This window comes from Pseudorca crassidens, chromosome 13 (assembly GCF_039906515.1).
Source record: "Pseudorca crassidens isolate mPseCra1 chromosome 13, mPseCra1.hap1, whole genome shotgun sequence".
In the NCBI taxonomy this organism is placed as follows: Eukaryota; Metazoa; Chordata; class Mammalia; order Artiodactyla; family Delphinidae; genus Pseudorca; species Pseudorca crassidens.
The window spans coordinates 46,722,522-46,739,257 of record NC_090308.1 but is presented as its reverse complement, the minus strand read 5'-3'; the positions used below and the strand labels follow the sequence as shown (position 1 = coordinate 46,739,257).

The following is a 16,736-nucleotide window of genomic DNA, read 5'->3' as shown; positions in this document are numbered from 1 at the left end:
GAGAAAAATGAAGTTGCTGTGGGATAGAGAGTGAAGGCTGCAGAGGGGGAAGGTGCTGGCCTTGTTGAGGAAGAGGCTAGAATGAAGTGATGGAGGTAAAGAGTAGTTGGAGACAGTGTCAGAAAGGCAGGGGGCCACTGAGGTGGGTTATGTAGGACCTTTGAGATCATTGTGACAACTCTGGCTTCTGTCCTGAGTGAGATGGGAAGTATTTGGATGTTCTTTGCACACAAGTGATATGATTTGACTTATTTTGTCTGCCATGTGGGAAATAGACTTTAGGGAAAGAGATGAGGGAGGAAGTAGGGGGACTATGCAGAGGCTCTTGCAATAATACAGGTGAGAGATGATGGTGGCTTAGTCCACAATGTTAGCAATAGATGTGAGAAGCCTTCAAATTCTGTATTTATTTTGAATGTAGAACCAATGACATTTGCTGTATATGAAGAATGAGAGTGAGAAAGGACTCAAGGCTGAAGTCCATGTTGTTTGGCCTGAACAGACTTAAATGATTGATTTGCCATTACTAACATGGGAAGGAAAACTGGAGGTGCAAGTTGGCAATGGAGATGATAAAGAGTTTAGTTTTGGACAAGTTTTTTTTGAGATGCTTCTTAGATTGGATTCTTACACTGTATTCCTTCCTTTTTTAAAGTACTTGTTTTTAAAACATTATAAATTCATAATACATAATGCATCAGGCACAAACTGTCTTTTTACTTGGGATCTACAAGGCACTGTGGGTAATACTGTAGATAATACTATGGGATGACCTTACAGTCTAGTAAGGGAGGTTTGTAGCATGTGGGTAACATCAGGTGGTCAAGATGGGCGTAAATCCATTGCTTTAAGCAGAAAGGGACCCCTTTGAGTTCAATAAGAAGAGAAGGTATTATAGATTTGAGCTGGATCTCCACACAGGTATAGGAATTAGATATGGAAAGACTGGTGGGGGAAGGGCATGGAGAAGGGAATGTTACGCAAATGGAACAGCATAGACACAGGAATAGGAGAGTGAAAATACATGCACATTCAGGCAAGGGCAGACTGGGTGAGTCATTGGGTGAAGTTTTTTTGGGTGAATAATGGGAGATAATATGGTATGGATAGGTATGGAGCTGATTACTAGTTTACTACTAGAAGAGAGTGAGAGGCTCACAGAGGGGTTAATCAAATAACCATGTGGAGAGAGCACTGAAGTGGAGAGACTGGAGCCTGGGGGACCAGTTGGGAGACTGTTGCAATAACAGTCTAGGCCTCAGCTGACAAATAGAGTAATGTTTATGAACTGTCACTGTGTCCCCCAAACACAACTCCTCATCCTTGGACAAATTCAGTTGCATCACAGACATCTCAATTTGTAAAACCAATATTTCCTTGAAACTGAGGTGAGTTTTAGCTTGAATAGAGTCAGCCCCCTGCCCCTGCCCCCCACTGCCTAGCCTTGGAAGGAACGGATAGGCCGGAAAGAAAGCAATGTTTGAAACTTGTGTTTCCCATCCAGCACACACCATCATGAGTTTGCCAAGCCAGTGGAAGGTGTTGCTTGACAGTAATTCCTTGAGATAGCTTCTATCCATCATATGCATATCATCCTTAAGTAAAGTTGATTAATTACTGGCCCTGGGTTTACTTTGACTATTTTGACTAGTTCCAAATGGCCACTAATGGTTTTCTCCCTTCCTTTCTCTTTTGTTCTTGCTTTCTTTTCTTCTTCTCCTTTTTTAGTCCCCATTTGCTTTCTCAAAAGTCCCACACTGTCTTAAATTATATTTATCTCAAGCTAAGTACATATTTCCTTTATTTAATAAAAAGATAATCTTTCCTATTAAATCAGCTCCCAAAACCTCTTTTCTTTTTCATAATTAAAGAAGAATATGTAAAAACAAACAATCATGATATTTGGGATTGTAGTTCATGTAGTTTCTTACTAATAAAGTGACCCATCAACATAGGTTCTCACCTTTAAGTACAGCCACATTTCTCTATTGGGATTTCATTTTATTTATTTATTTATTTATTTATGGCTACATTTGGTCTTAGTTGCAGCATGCGGGATCTTCAATGAGGCATGTGGGATCTTTCATTGCAGCACGAGGGCTTCTCTCTAATTGTGGCATGCAGGTTTTCTCTTCTCTGGTTGTGGCACGCAGGCTCCAGGGCACCTGGGCTCTGTAGTTGTGACGCATGGGTTCCAGAGCCCGTGGGCTCTGTAGTTTGTGGCATGCAGGCTCTCTAGTTGAGGCACATGAGCTCATTAGTTGTGGCACGCAGGCTTAGTTGCCTGGTGGCATGTGGGATCTTAGTTCCCTGGCCAGGGATCAAACTGGCGCCCCCTGCATTGGAAGGCAGATTCTTTACCACTGGACCACCAAGGAAGTCCCTCTATTGGGATTTCTAAACTAGTTTTCACCCTAATATTGCTGGGACCCTAGAGATACTGATGAGAACTCTAGGAGAAATTAAGGGAGCTCTTGGTAACTACTCTTATTTTACTCCCCAGCACAGTACCTGTGCTAGTGTCTCATTGCTCTAGAGGTGGGGTACTTGGTTCAGATCTAAATGATTCAGTGGAATCCCATTCCATCCTGGAGCATAATTATAGGGTCAGAGATAGTTATGTGACTGACACAGGCTAATCGTGTGGAAGGAGAGGTGTGCTAGGGTCTTCTGGAAAGAGGCTTTCTCTTTTGTTTGGAGAGAGCCTCTAGAGGTGGGCAGCTCTTATATCTTGCATATGGAAGAGGGACGTTTTTGCCTTTGCAGTCATTAGCAGTCCCAAGGGAAGCCACCTTTAGGAGAAACTGACCCCATGGAAGATAGTGTGAGGAGAGGAAGAAAATGGGTCTTGCAAGAAGTTGTTCAGCTGTGAAATCAAACTGAACTCTAAACTTTCCAGTTTCATGGGCCAGGGAATACCTTTTATTGTCAATTTGAGTTAGATTTTCTGTTACTGAAAACCAAAAGGATTCTGATACAAGAACAGTAGGAATTTAAGAAATGTGATTTTGAAAAGGACTGTGATGAGTGTATCAGTGAGAAATAAGAGATGGCTGGCAGAGCCACTAACAGGGATGTTAGTCTTCTGGAAGGAGTCAACAGAAAAGCAAAACCTGTATATGCAATATATTGATTTTCTATAAGTTTGTCAGTTTGGAGACATTTATTAAAAGATAATTTAGATGTAGTTGTTAAAAACCCAGTCTACAGATTCAGATTTTCTGTTTTCCTCAATTTTCCTACTTGCCAGCTGTGTGATCTCGGGATGTTATTTCATTCTCAAAGCCTCAGCTGCCACGTCTGTAAAATGGGGAGTGTACCGACCTCATAGAGTTTTTGTGAGGGTAAAATAAGATAATGCATATAAATTGCCCAGAATGATGCCTGGCACATAGTGAGCACTCAATAAACTTTAGCCACTATTATCATTACTACTAATATTAGTATTATTCCAGTTGTTATATGAATAATGTGTTCTGGAGTAAACTAGAAGACAGAGAGATTGATGATAAAGTTAATAAAATTCTCTGTTGCCTATAGCAATTCAGTAAGTACTCACTTTTCTTTTAGTCATTTTAATATTCAGAAGCTATAGCTTAATTATAGATGCTTTATTATCAACGTGGTATCTAATATTTGTTAACATTTTTCATGGAGGCTGCTACTCAGTCTATCACATGGCTGTGGTCTCATTATCAACCTAAGATAACATCGAGCCCTTCATTATAGGTCCCATCTTACTCCTTAGCACCATCCGGATAATTCATGGCTCCAACTACTCCGTCCTTAATTACTTGGCTCTTTCAGTCCAAAGTGATTTTAGTATGAATCATGTCCTTACCTGACTCAGTTCTCTATTTGAATTTTCATCTGTAGACTCAGATATAGTAAAATTCCATAGGAATAAGTTCCTAGAAGTGAACAGGATTTTCTAGGGGACTAGACCATAATTTAGGGGACAGTTTCCTGTCTGGTATTCTCAGGCAGTCAAATTCAGAATCTATAATTACTAAAACATTTTAGAATTGTGGCATTTTACATAGGTCTTCATTTCTCTTCATTTTGAGTATGCGGAATGCTGACACCTACAATGTCCCAAATAACTCTCCTGACAACTCTGTGGGGTAAGCATCATCATCCAACTTGAAACTGAGAGAAGTGAAAATATCAGGGGGTAGCAGACCAAGACCCGAAGGCTGATTTTCAAGTTCTCAGCCTGGAGTGATCTCTTCCCATTCCACCGGGCTCCTGACGTCATCAGTCTTTGACATTTTTAACCTGTACAACCCCAATTAAGTCATAGCTGAGCAGCAAGGACACAAAAATAGCAGCGTTCAAGATTGCTGTCCATCAGATTCTGAGAAACAGTTCACTTATTATTACTCTTAAATTAGCATTTATTAGAAAACAAAAATACCAATGAGAAAAAATTGATTATGGGATCAGCGAGAAGGAACATATGTTTGGAAGGAGACACACTTCATCATTAAACAGCTGAATAAAAATGAAGGCTTATTCTCTTTCTTTGTGAACTGGGATATCTGAGCACAGACAATTTAAGGACTGGGCTTATCACGGCTCTGGCTTGTATTCTAAGGGAAGAGATCTTCTGGGTGAAAATGATAAAGACCTTGAAATAAGCATTTCTTCCAGCTAGCTACTGAAGATGAGCCCGTGACATTTCTGTGCTTAATTCAGCAGGATCGCCTTTGGGAAAGGTTTAGTGTGATTTTTAACCTGGTGTTATGATGAGTGCCGAAAAGCAGATCCGTAGAGGGCCTATGGAAGAGCACAGCGGAGAGAAGAGGCCCTGGCCTGGGGGCTGGAGACCTTGTGTTTCCATCCCAGGGCTGCCTCTCACTAGTCACAGTCTTGAGCTAGTCTCTTAAGCTCCCTGGCCTTCACTTCTTCCCTCTATAAAATAAAAAGTGAGACAGGATGAGCCTGGGGCCCCACCCAGCTTCAGGGCTCCCATGTTCTAGAAAAGGACCTATCCCCAGATACTGTGACCATTCTGGCCACGGCCGGGAGCAGATGGATGGTTTAGAAAGCAAGGTTGAGAGCACTGTTCCATGGCCATTCCTGATGGAATAATAAAACCCAGGGTCTAGTAATTTGTGCCTGAAGCTATATTTTAGGTACCTCAGGAAAGCCTGTACACAGTTCATGTAATAAATCAAATGCAACAAAGGGGAGAGAAAGATGAGTTATTATTTTAAACTCTGCCAGATTCAGACCTGTAGACCAGAAAAGAAATAAGGCCACTGGAGACCACAAAAGGAAAAGAATTTTAAAATGTCTCCTGTCCTTAATTCACCCCTCTATTATACAGCCAGATACAGCTGCCAGGACGTTTAGCCTTAATCAGCCACTGCCTTCATGAAGGGCTGAACTGCCCTAAAGCTGTTCAAAGTGGTAGGTCAGGATCCACCTTGAGGATTCTGGGAACCAGCAGACATTTTGATTCACTGGCGTGCTTTTATGTTTTATTAAGCAAGCAGGTATTGCCTTTACAATTGAAGCAACAGCTCCGTCCACTTATCTACTCACATGACACTAGCATAGATATGATTCTTTGGATGAAAGTGGAACAATCCAGTGGCCTATCACTCATTTGAGTCAGTCAATCTAAACTCCAATCTGTCAGTCATCAATGCTGCTGTCTCCCATTTTGACACCGTTTTCCTAAGCTCAGAAAGAATTTTTCTCATTAGCTTATAAGTTCCAGCTCCTCATTCTGCTTCTTTATGTATTTATTGTTTGAAACATTTTTTATCTGCCAGGACTCATCACCATCTTGCCCATTCTCCACTCACTGCCTCCCTCTGCTCCAGCTTACAGACTGCCTGGCCTTGATGCAGAATGCCATAGTATAGCATAGACTCTACATATTTCCTCCATCTTAACTTTATCAGACCCCTCACAAATGCCTGGCAATCCATTTATTCACCTGTTTTGAGTTATTTTTGCATATTTTTAGAGGCTGTTGTACTGGACTGGCATCGTCGCTCACAAAAATGTGTGTTTTTTGGCAAATCCTTGTGTAAAATGGGTGGTTAGATTGAATCATCTCCAAGGCTTCCCCAGCTCTAGAACCGAGTCCATGTTCTGAACCTTCTCAACCTTTCGCAGATGCCAGTCACCACTGCCCTCACTCTTAGGGATGACACTGGCTCCTACTTTATTGAGCAACATGATTGGGTTCCCTATTTTTTCCTTCTTTCTGTAATGTTGCCATGGTTCACTCCCTTCTTTCAGGAAGAGGGGGGTTTGACCCTGTTCAAGGCTAACCCATTCTATTGCACTTGTTTTCCCTTTTCTCCAGTGATTTTATATCTTTTATTGACATATTGAAATTATTAAAGAAATCTATGTTTGAACTTAAGAATTTAAGAATACAGAAGTAATTAAAAGTATATGTACTTACTTCTCTTGTTCCACTTCTCATCCAATCCTACTCTCCAAAGGTAACTAATTTCCTGAGTAGTCTTCCAGAATTTCTTTCTATGCACATGCAAACCTATACATACATATTTTAAGCATATATATGTATATATAAAACAAATGTGAATCTTTTCACATTTTACTTGTTATTCTGCAACATGTTTTTAAAACTCAACATTCCATTTATCAAGTATTTATTGAGCAAGCTCTATGCTAGGGCATGGATATACAGGCTGAGAAAACAGACATAGTTCTTGCTCCAGTATAGCTTACAGTGCTGTGGAAAGATACTGAGCTTCTTTCCATTTCAGTATATATATATTTTGTTCATTTTTTCTAACGGCTGTGTGGTATCCTATACAAGAGGTCTACCGTGACTTATTTAAATGTTTCTTTGTTGAAGGGCATTCAGGTTCTCCATTTCTTGCTATTACAATTAGTATTATAATGAATATCCTTGCATACCTGCTTTAGTTTTTCTGTGGGTCAGAATCATATTAGTGAAATTGCTGGGTTGAAGGGTACGCACACATATAATTTTGACAGATATTGTCACATTGCTCTCTAAAAAGACTTTATCAATTTATCTTCTATCAACAGCAATCAGACTTCTGACCTCAGTCCTCCAGCTTCTTTGAAATGTTACTTTATCAACTATCTCCCTTTTAACTTACATCTGGAGTCACTTCCTTTGCCTACAAAAAAGCTTAGGCCATCTTACATCTTAAAAATGTGAATATTCCCTGTATTCTCTTTCTTCAGTTACCAACCTATCTTTCTCATTCCTTTCATCACTGACATACTAAGTCAGTGCTCCTTGGCCATACGTTCCTCGGTACCCCTTCAATTCTTAGTCTTTTTTATAAGGCTTAGGTTCTCACCATAACACCATCCCTGTTCTCTAGAAGGTCCTCAGTCACCTCAGATCACATCATTCAATGACCGTATTATCTCTGGTCTTCATCTTTTCAATCTCTGGGTGGCATTTCTTCCTTGTTAAGACTGTCTCCTCTTCTTGCTTCTAAAGGAACATACACCTCTTGTTCCCTTCTAAACTCTCTGATTAGACTCCCTAAATACAGTGAGACGTTCTGCCTTTGGCACTCTTTCCTCTCTTTTATCAGTTCCTTCCCAATTTAATCTATTGCCCTGGCTTTAATTGTTCCTTCTGTATATGACTATGAAATCTTCATCTCTGGTCAGGACCATTCTAGTAAGCTGTAGTCCTGAATTTCCAACTGGTGGACAGTTATACCCCAAAAGGGATCTTCACATCAAACTTAGTATGCTCAGAATGGGACTCCTCATTCTGCCACACCTGAAAACTTCTTCATGCTTCCTTTCTTATTAAAAGAACCATCGTTTTTCCAATCAGCCAGCCTCAACATGTAAACACAATTTTTACTACTGTCTCCTTTTGAACCTCATTTCCTATCTATTGCCAAGTCAATAGATTATACTAAAGCAGCATTTCACAAAGCAGCATCTTACAGATAATGGGATAAACAAGAGTTAAAAAAAAACAAACAAACAGCAATACTTCTCAGAGCCTTGTATTGTGAGTCACTGGTCCTATGCATTTCTCCACTTATTAGACCAAGGAACACTTCTTTTTTTTTTTTGTTATAAGTACATTTCTTTTCTTTCTTTTAAATTTATTTATTTTTGGCTGTGTTGGGTCTTCATTGCTGCGTGCGGGCTTTCTCTAGTTGTGGTGAGTGGGGGCTACTCTTCATTGCGATGTGCAGGCTTCTCATTGCTGTGGCTTCTCGTTGCAGAGCATGGGCTCTAGGCACATGGGCTTCAGTAGCTGTGGCATGTGGGCTCAGTAGTTGTGTCTCACGGGCTCTAGAGTGCAGGCTCAGTAGTTGTGGCTCACAGGCTTAGTTGCTCCACAGCGTGTGGGATCTTCCCGGACCAGGGCTTGAACCTGCGTCCCATGCATTGGCAGATGGATTCTTAACTACTGCGCCACCAGGGAAGCCCCAAGGAACACTTCTTTTCAAAAGAAACCTATTGAGGAATCTTTGGAAATGAAGGAATGCATTTTGGCAAATTTACACGTAGAAAAAAGAAATCATTCTCTAAAAGAAGAATTTTGATGTGTCATTTCACTGAATTCATTCAGGAGTAAGCTATATGTAAGGGCCAAGTTTGGTGAGAGCCATGCAGAACGGATGGTGAGCTTTTTGCCTGACATTGTTTCTGATTCCAGAAAGTAAACATTTGGCAGTTCATTGCAGGCAAGTTCCATATCAGTGTGAAAGTAATCAGAGATGCACACGTTTTTTAAAATGGATAAAACAATTTCATACTTACTCAGTATTACTCCAGCTCAAAATTCTTTTAAGTGGTCAGCAGACATCTCACTTTGTCTCTCATTTGGTCTTGCTTGGGTTTACAAAGAGTTGTCTTTTAAGTGGTATCTACTAATTTCCGTTGAAAATTACTATTTCCATGTATCTCCAAGTGGAAAAACTGTGCTATTATACTTAGCATTTTATAGAGCCCAAGTTTATCAGTTTATTTGATAACAGATAAACAAATACATTACATTTTTCTTTAGGTCTTAGAACTGACTTTGGTTATAACTGCCCAAGCCTGTATGTAGCTCTGAAATTATGTTCCCATAACTATATTCACTGTTTTGCTAGCATAATTTTGTTTCTTTGCACATCAAAGAATATTTCCAGAATGTAATAAGATCAAAGTGTATGGAAACATGGAAAGTAAATATTTTATTTATGTGTTTCTATTTTTAAAAGATGAACAGTTTTATGCAATAGCTGTAAAATGTTTATTGCAAGTGACACATTTCTAGCTGTCAGTTTAGCTGCTGTACAGGGAGTGAGTATTCAGGGAAGGCAAGAAACTGAAAACTCCTACTTCAACTGGCACAGACGATGGAGAAATTCAGGTTCTCTCATCACAAGAGGTCCAGAAGTAGGGGCTATAGCCACAGGCACAGGATGTGAAGGCTCCAGCTCTGCTTTTCTGTGAATCTGTTGGTTCTTCTTTCCTCTATATGTTGGTTATCCTTGGACTGGTAGCAATTCCAGGTCTCATAGCCATACTAGATATTATCTTAGAAGCAGAGAAGTATCCAGCCCCCCAACAGATCACCCCCTCAGATTTCATTACTCACCAATCAATGGCAATTGATCATTTACAACTTGTAGATATTAATGGCATAGACAATAAACCATAAATAGCAAGATAGTAGATCAATGGCCTAGATCAATCAAGACTCATTCTTAGAGGAGGGGATTAGGTCACCATCTTCTAAATCACTTGACTAATTTGAAGTCTGACAGCAAGAAAGGAGGAATAGATGTTCAGTGTACCAACTGTTTATTATGGAGTAACAAACCTCCTCAAAACTTAGTGCTTAAAATAATCACCATTTATTCAGTGTATGATTTGGGGGTTAGCAATTTAGGCTGGGCTCATCTGGATGGTTCTTTCATTTGTTTTTGAATTTCAGACCCACATGTGTCTGAAGTCAGGTATGGGTGGACTCGTGGCTTTACTTTGGAGGGTCGGCTGGCTGAGGGCACATGCTTCTCCTGCAGAAATTCTCTCATTCTCCGGCAGGCTAGTCTAGGCTTCTTTATGTGGTGGAGGCAGGTTCTAAGAACAATAAAAAGACATGTTCCAGTGTGCAAGGGTAAGTTCAGCTTCTGCATGTGTCCAGTTTGCTAATGTCCTACTGGCCAAAAGTGATGAGTTTGTGATATTTGCAATATACCACACTGAGCTTGCTGTCATTTGCTTTGGCAAATTTTAGTCGAAAATAATTAGAAGAATAAATGTACCATTCTCCTTGCATTTTTCTTTCACTTGATCCACTTCGGTACAACACTACTTTATATAATGGTTTAAGAAAAACTTAGATTTCTAGATATCCAATATTTTGGATGTTTTCTCCTCAACTATATAAAATGTCTTCCTTCAGGCCTGGTATGATGTTTTTGCACCAGCTAGAATATCTGTTAGGAAAGTTCAGCTAGTTGGCTCTTTGCCTGATGAAAGGCTTAGAAACTTGGGACTCTTTCCTTGAGATTTCTAAATAGGGGTCAACATATGCTAAGGAAATCTTAATTCATTAGGATAATGCCTATGCTGTGGCAATGCCATCCAGTTGAAGATTCAGGTACATGGTGACAATTAAGCCTTTCTATACCTGAAGACAGGTGGCCATTTCCATTTTCTAGTTTCATAAACTGAGAGAGCTAAAGGATGATTAAGGCTGTGCTTAATCACATAGAAATCAAATATCAGAATTGAAATAGAACCTGAATTGTGGTCTGAATCCTTTGCTCAGTTATCTTAAATTGTTGGAATTTGGCTATTTAGTTACCTCTCCCACTCAAAACACAACTGAAAACAAGAAAGTGAGCAAAAGAGGTCTTTAGCCCTTAAAAGTTAAGCCCATGAAATTCACTTTACTTGGAAGAGAGCCTCTTCAGACTCTTTCTTGGACCCCCTTTACTCTTATGTTACCCACAATGATAACAAGTTTGGCTAGTGGTTTCTAAGCCCACAGTGGATTATAAGACTATTTCATAAGGGGGAAAACAGGCACAATTATAAGAGAAAGTGAAATGATGTCTAGTAATTTGGCAGGAGGGAGAAGAGAGAAAACAAAAAAATTAAAATCAGAGAAAAAAATACAGAATTTGGATTCTTCCTTGAAAATGAAAACAGTTCCATTTAAATGGCATGGAGAAGCATCTCTACAGTGGTGGTTTTTTGTAGCATACTCACATAAGCCAGTAAGGCAGTATCTAAAAACAGTATCTGATTTATCTGATTGCTCCCTTCAGATGCCAGAATCTTGCTATATTTGTTAGTGCTCTCACATCACTCCCCCAGTTCAGGGAGTAGCCTGTTATACTTGGAGAAGCTCCTTAATTTGAATATTTACAAACCAATAAATGAATTTATTGAGAATGACTGAGCCCACACACTGTGGAAATAACTACGCATAGTTTACTAAACAGCTAACTGGATCGTAAAAATACATCACAAAACACAGATTTCCCCAGCATGGGTCTAATGTTAACTCAGAGCACGTCTACATCAGAATTAGTAAAGCCCTTAGCTATCTGTGGCCTAGGGCTTGTCACTATGCTTTCTCCACAATCTAGAGTCTACAGGCTTCCTGATTCACATCTCTGGAGGAGCTACTTTCTTGTGGAATGAGGTCCCTGTTTGAATCTAAACTAGGAGTCACACTTCCCAGGGAATGTTTGACACTGGACTGTAAAGTCGAACATCCTCATACCTGTGACCCAGCTATTCTGCATCTCCCTGAATTCCCAGGAGAAACTCACACGCATGTGCAACAGGACATGAGCTCGAAAATGTTCACAGCAGGGCTGATCACAACAAGGAAAACATAAAAACAGTCCAAATGCCTGCTGATGGGAGACTGGGGGATAAAATTGTGGTCTACAGATATGTGCCTTGCCCTTAAAAAGAATGGTTATGGCAGAACTGAAGGATGGTTTTCATGAAGAAGTTTAAAAAACAAGGATCCAAGCGCGGCTGCTTTGGCACGCCCATGACTGAGTGTTGAACTGAGTGATGATCGTGGCTTTCTTCCTGCCTCCGCTTAGAATACAGCTGTGCATGACCTGTAGAAGGACCCCGCCCCCCCCGCCCGCACCACTTTCCACTTTGGGAGCACTGGACATGAGCAACCTTGGCAGGATATCAGGGCTCATGTGGCAGGTCCAGCAGTCAGGGCTGAGATGAAATGCTGCATAGTTCAGAGGTCAAGAGCAAGGGCTGAAGACAGACTGCCTTCTTTTAGATGCTGTCTCTCTAGTTATCTTGTACATGTTACTGACATTCTTTGAGACTCATTCTTCCCATCTGTAAAATGGGAATAATATTAGTACATACCTCATGGGTTACCATGAAGGTTTAGTGATAAAATCTAATAGGGTAGTATTTGTAGTGCCCAGCCAGTAGATTTTTTTTTTTTTTTTTGCGGTACGCGGGCCTCTCACTGCCGTGGCCCCTCCCGTTGCGGAGCACAGGCTCCGGACGCGCAGGCCCAGCGGCCATGGCTCACGGGCCCAGCCGCTCCGCGGCATGTGGGATCCTCCCAGACCCTGGCACGACCCCGCGTCCCCTGCATCGGCAGGCGGACTCCCAACCACTGCGCCACCAGGGAAGCCCCAGCCAGTAGATTTTAAGGCACCCTCTTAATAGGTGCATGGACAAAGGATGTTAAAGAGAACAAATACATCTGGGCAGGTCCCTAGAAGGACCATAAGAAGTGCAAGTGAGCTGGAACCTGTCGACGAACATTGACCCTGCTTCCTAGTGAATTGTTGCCTAGTCAATGTCTTACAATTTGCTGGATCACTTTAAGGCCTTCCCCTTGTGAAAGAGTTAGAAAGGAAATGAGCTGACAAAGGGAAAGAGGTGGGTCAGATGGTGGACTTTAATAAAAAAGACCCTGGTCACCAAACAATTAAAATAATTTAAATATCGTCTCTTTATGAGGACAGATAAATGCGAATGTTCAAAGATTTCCATCCAAGAAGGATTAATAGACACACAAATAAAATTGATATTTAAAGGAGTAAGTTCACAGCCATTCCCAAATCTGAGCCCCCCAGAGGCTGGATTGATGAGCCAATTTCCTCTACTGCATGTAGGAAGCCCACCAACATCCATTCTGGGTGTGATTGTCACCCAAAAACCCAGGCCATTTTAATGAATTCTGCATCCCCTCCTTGCTGAAGCACACTGGAGGTACAGCATGACAGGATGAGCGAGAGTAAGTGTAATTAGCACATGCCTTGCAATACTTTTCCCCCTGAGGATTAACTGTGCTTTTCTGGTTTGGGATAGAATCTTAAATCCAGGTTTTAATAGCATCTTACTTTCTGAATCTATTATTAGTTTTCAGCGTATGTACATTATGCAATGATCTAAGAAACAGACATTTTGCACAATCCAGGGTAGAGAAGATTAGTTGTCCTTTCACCTTTCCCCGCAGTGTGTGAGAGAGAAGTTATGGCCGCCAGCATAGCACGCTAGATCTCTGAGAGGACTGTTCCTACTAAAATAAAGAGGGAAAGGACGACAGGATAGAGAGAATTATGAACATGGAACCAAGATTTAAGTCTTGGTTCTGTCTCTTCCCTGTCTCCACCTGCACTGCTCCCGTCCTTGGGGACTCTGCTACAGCCAGGCCCTGCCACTTAAGGAGACTCAGCTGGTGGATCGGCAGCTGTTTTTCTTGCACAGCACATTTAACTTAACAAGATTTGGGACTAACTCTATATCTTTTCCTTTCTCCACCCAAATGAAATCATTTCCTTTTACCATCCTGCAACTAGTTCTTACGGAAGAGAAGAGTTAGGGTTATAAAAGAGAGGGAAGGACAAGGAAGGAACAGCCCCCTTATAAGCATGCGAGGGTTTCATATGTGAGCTTGAAAGAAAGCTCACACTTGCAGAAGGACAATGGTGCCTAAAGGCCTGAACTTGCCATGTTTGTGAGGATCACCGTTCCCATCTTTGCTGGGCCAGACCCTGGAAATGAACCATGTCGTTCCTTGAAAGGAATCTTTGTTTCCTTGTTAATTAGCTATATTTTGCTTTTGCTTTTTAAAGATTGTTCAGGCTTTACAATATCAAAATCTTGTTGGGAGTTAATGTGCAATTTTCAAAGTCATGTTAAATCATGCAATGAAAAAAGAAAATACTCCCTAATCCTCATAACCTTGCAAAATGAAAAATGGCAAGGTTTGCCTTTTTTCCACAGCACATGAAATTTGAAAAATAGCGTGAAGACTGCATCTAAACCCTCTCTCTGCCCTAAAATGGCATAGCAATCTAAAGAATGAGTACATGCACTAACATATGTTGTCAGCTGTCTTAGTAAGAGGGTGTTTCTATAATATGATGTTATTTCTTCAAGCTGCGTTCAATATTCTTGGCTGCCAGATGACAAGAGGGGAAAAAATAAGACACTTTTAGGGCAGAGGACAAAGACTCAAGGACTGGAGTGGGGGGAGGGGAGGAAGGGAGGAAAAAGTCTGAAATTTGCTGCTCCTCTGCCTGTCCTATTTAATTGTTGAGATGGGTGGGAAAGAAGCACATAATGCAGGAGTTTGGGGAAGACCAGTTGCCTCAATGTTGGCAGTGACTTGGAGGACATTTTTATTTATTTTCATATTGAATGCTCCTTTAACCAAAGAGGCAAAGTTGGGTAAACATGTACTCAAGGCAGGAGAGAAAGACCCTTCTACTCTTGGGCTGTCCTCAGGGAAGTACCAGGCCTGCTGACATTCTAAGGGCTGGCCTCTCTCAGAGTTACTTTCTGAAGAGAGCAGTCACAAATGGAAGGACATCGTAAGCCTCTTTAATGTTGTATTCAAGCTCTGGCCTCTCCCAGCACACACGCACCCACACACACACCCCTCCCTAGCCTCAATTCTGGTTAAGAGAGAGTTGTTTTTAGTTTTGTTACATAAAGTGGCAAAGCTGAGTAGCTTGAGGAGCTGGCCAGTGGGGCCTTTATGATGTCCCCTTCCATTACAGAGTTTTGAGCCTTCAAAGGATTTGCAAACTATTGACAATGAAAAAAGATAATTGGTTGAGAATATAAATTCTTAACCATGCTTACTACATGTTTTTATTTCTTTGGTTTGGTCTTCATCCATGTCAACAGGGTTTATATGATAAGTCAATTGAAGGTAGGCACAGTGCTGACATGCCCTAGATTTTCTAAGATGGCCCTGATTTCAGATGTTCCACTCTGTGGGCTCTTGAAATACCCTCAAATTTATCAGAAGATCTGCCCCATAGCTAGTCTGTCTATGTGGCAGACTAGGTTCTTAATTAAAAGTTTGTTGTGATGGCAGTGGCTAGTCCTGATTCATAGCTGGTCAGTGGTGACAGCCAGGCCAGAGTCTTCTGATGCAGAATTGCTCCCACGAGTTGACACTGTGGTTTTATTGTTCTCAGAGGTCCAGAGGAAGGAGAACACTCCCTCCATAGCATCCGGGATAAATTTTTTTTAAAATTGTGAGAGTGAACAATTTTGCTTGATAAAGTGAAATTTACTCCAGTGTTGGCAGTGACAGTATGAATGTCTTTTTTAAGGAAATGATCTGCAGCTCATAAATTTTGCCAAAACTTGAATAAAACTAAAATATCCCTAAGTGAACTTAAAATCATTCTGGAACAGCAAAGCTCCCCAGTGAGATGAAACTTGCTTTTTTTTTTTAAGCTAATCTTTGAAATGAAATTTTACTTTTCCTTTTCAGTTTCCATGATAACTTTTTCAACAGTTCAGTTGAAGAATTCATCACCTTTTGGTTCCAATGGACTACTGTAGCAGTTATAGCAATTTAAAGTGCTTCAGTTGGGATCTTATGTTTTAATCCCCATCACTCTCTCCAAACACACGCACTGCTGGGAGGGCAGCTTCTCTGAGTCACTGACTCAGGCAGCAGAATGACAACTGCTGTAGACGCTCAGCAACACAGCTGACATGTATTTGAAAAGTGAAGTGTTAGTGTCATTTAGAGAGCAGAGCAATATCCTCCATCAGAGATGAACACTTGGATTAAGAGAGAGTACTTAGTTCCCATAACATTTAGGGTCTGAAATAAGTGCTCGAAGCAGATCTCTTGACCCTGAAGTTGAGGTCAGCTACTCTTGGGCAGGGTCATAAACTTAAAAAAATGCTGTTAATAGAGTTTAATGAGGTGAAGGCTATTTCCAATTGAATCTTCAAAAGCCCTTCAAGCTGCAATTGCCAATTACTCTTTGCTTAAGAAAAATGACTTCACCCATTCATAGCCACTGATTCTTATTTATTGATATTACTTTATTAGAGACATTAAAGTAACATGATTAAAACATTTGAATATTAGATGTCTATGTTTATTCCTTTTCCTTCCTGCTCTAGCCATACCAAAGATCTTAAAATTGTCTGAACAAGCCATGTTATTCTATTGTTAGCCTTTAAACATGTTTTCTCTTTCAGAAAAACTGTATCCTCTCCTTTGCCTCTCTTTGCCTGGCTAATTCCTACTCATCCTTCAAGTTTCAAGCTACATCTACTATAACTGGTTGGGGTGCCACTCCTGTGAGCTCCCTAAACCCCTGTGCTTACCCACCCTGGTACTTGTCACATTTTTTACTTGTCTGCCAGGACTTTCCATCACTGTACCATAAGTTATTCTCTCCAGTGCCTTCTACACATTAGGTCCTCAATTAATATTTTTTGGATGAATGAACAAATGAAGAATAGAGTAA

The 16,736-nt window shown here is 40.7% G+C and overlaps 1 long non-coding RNA gene across 1 annotated transcript in view; it reads left to right on the top strand.

Annotated features, from left to right (window-relative positions):
- Positions 1–16,736, top strand: part of LOC137204634 (uncharacterized) — a 269,332-nt gene that overhangs the window by 19,414 nt on the left and 233,182 nt on the right. The gene's annotated exons all lie outside the window — the stretch shown is intronic.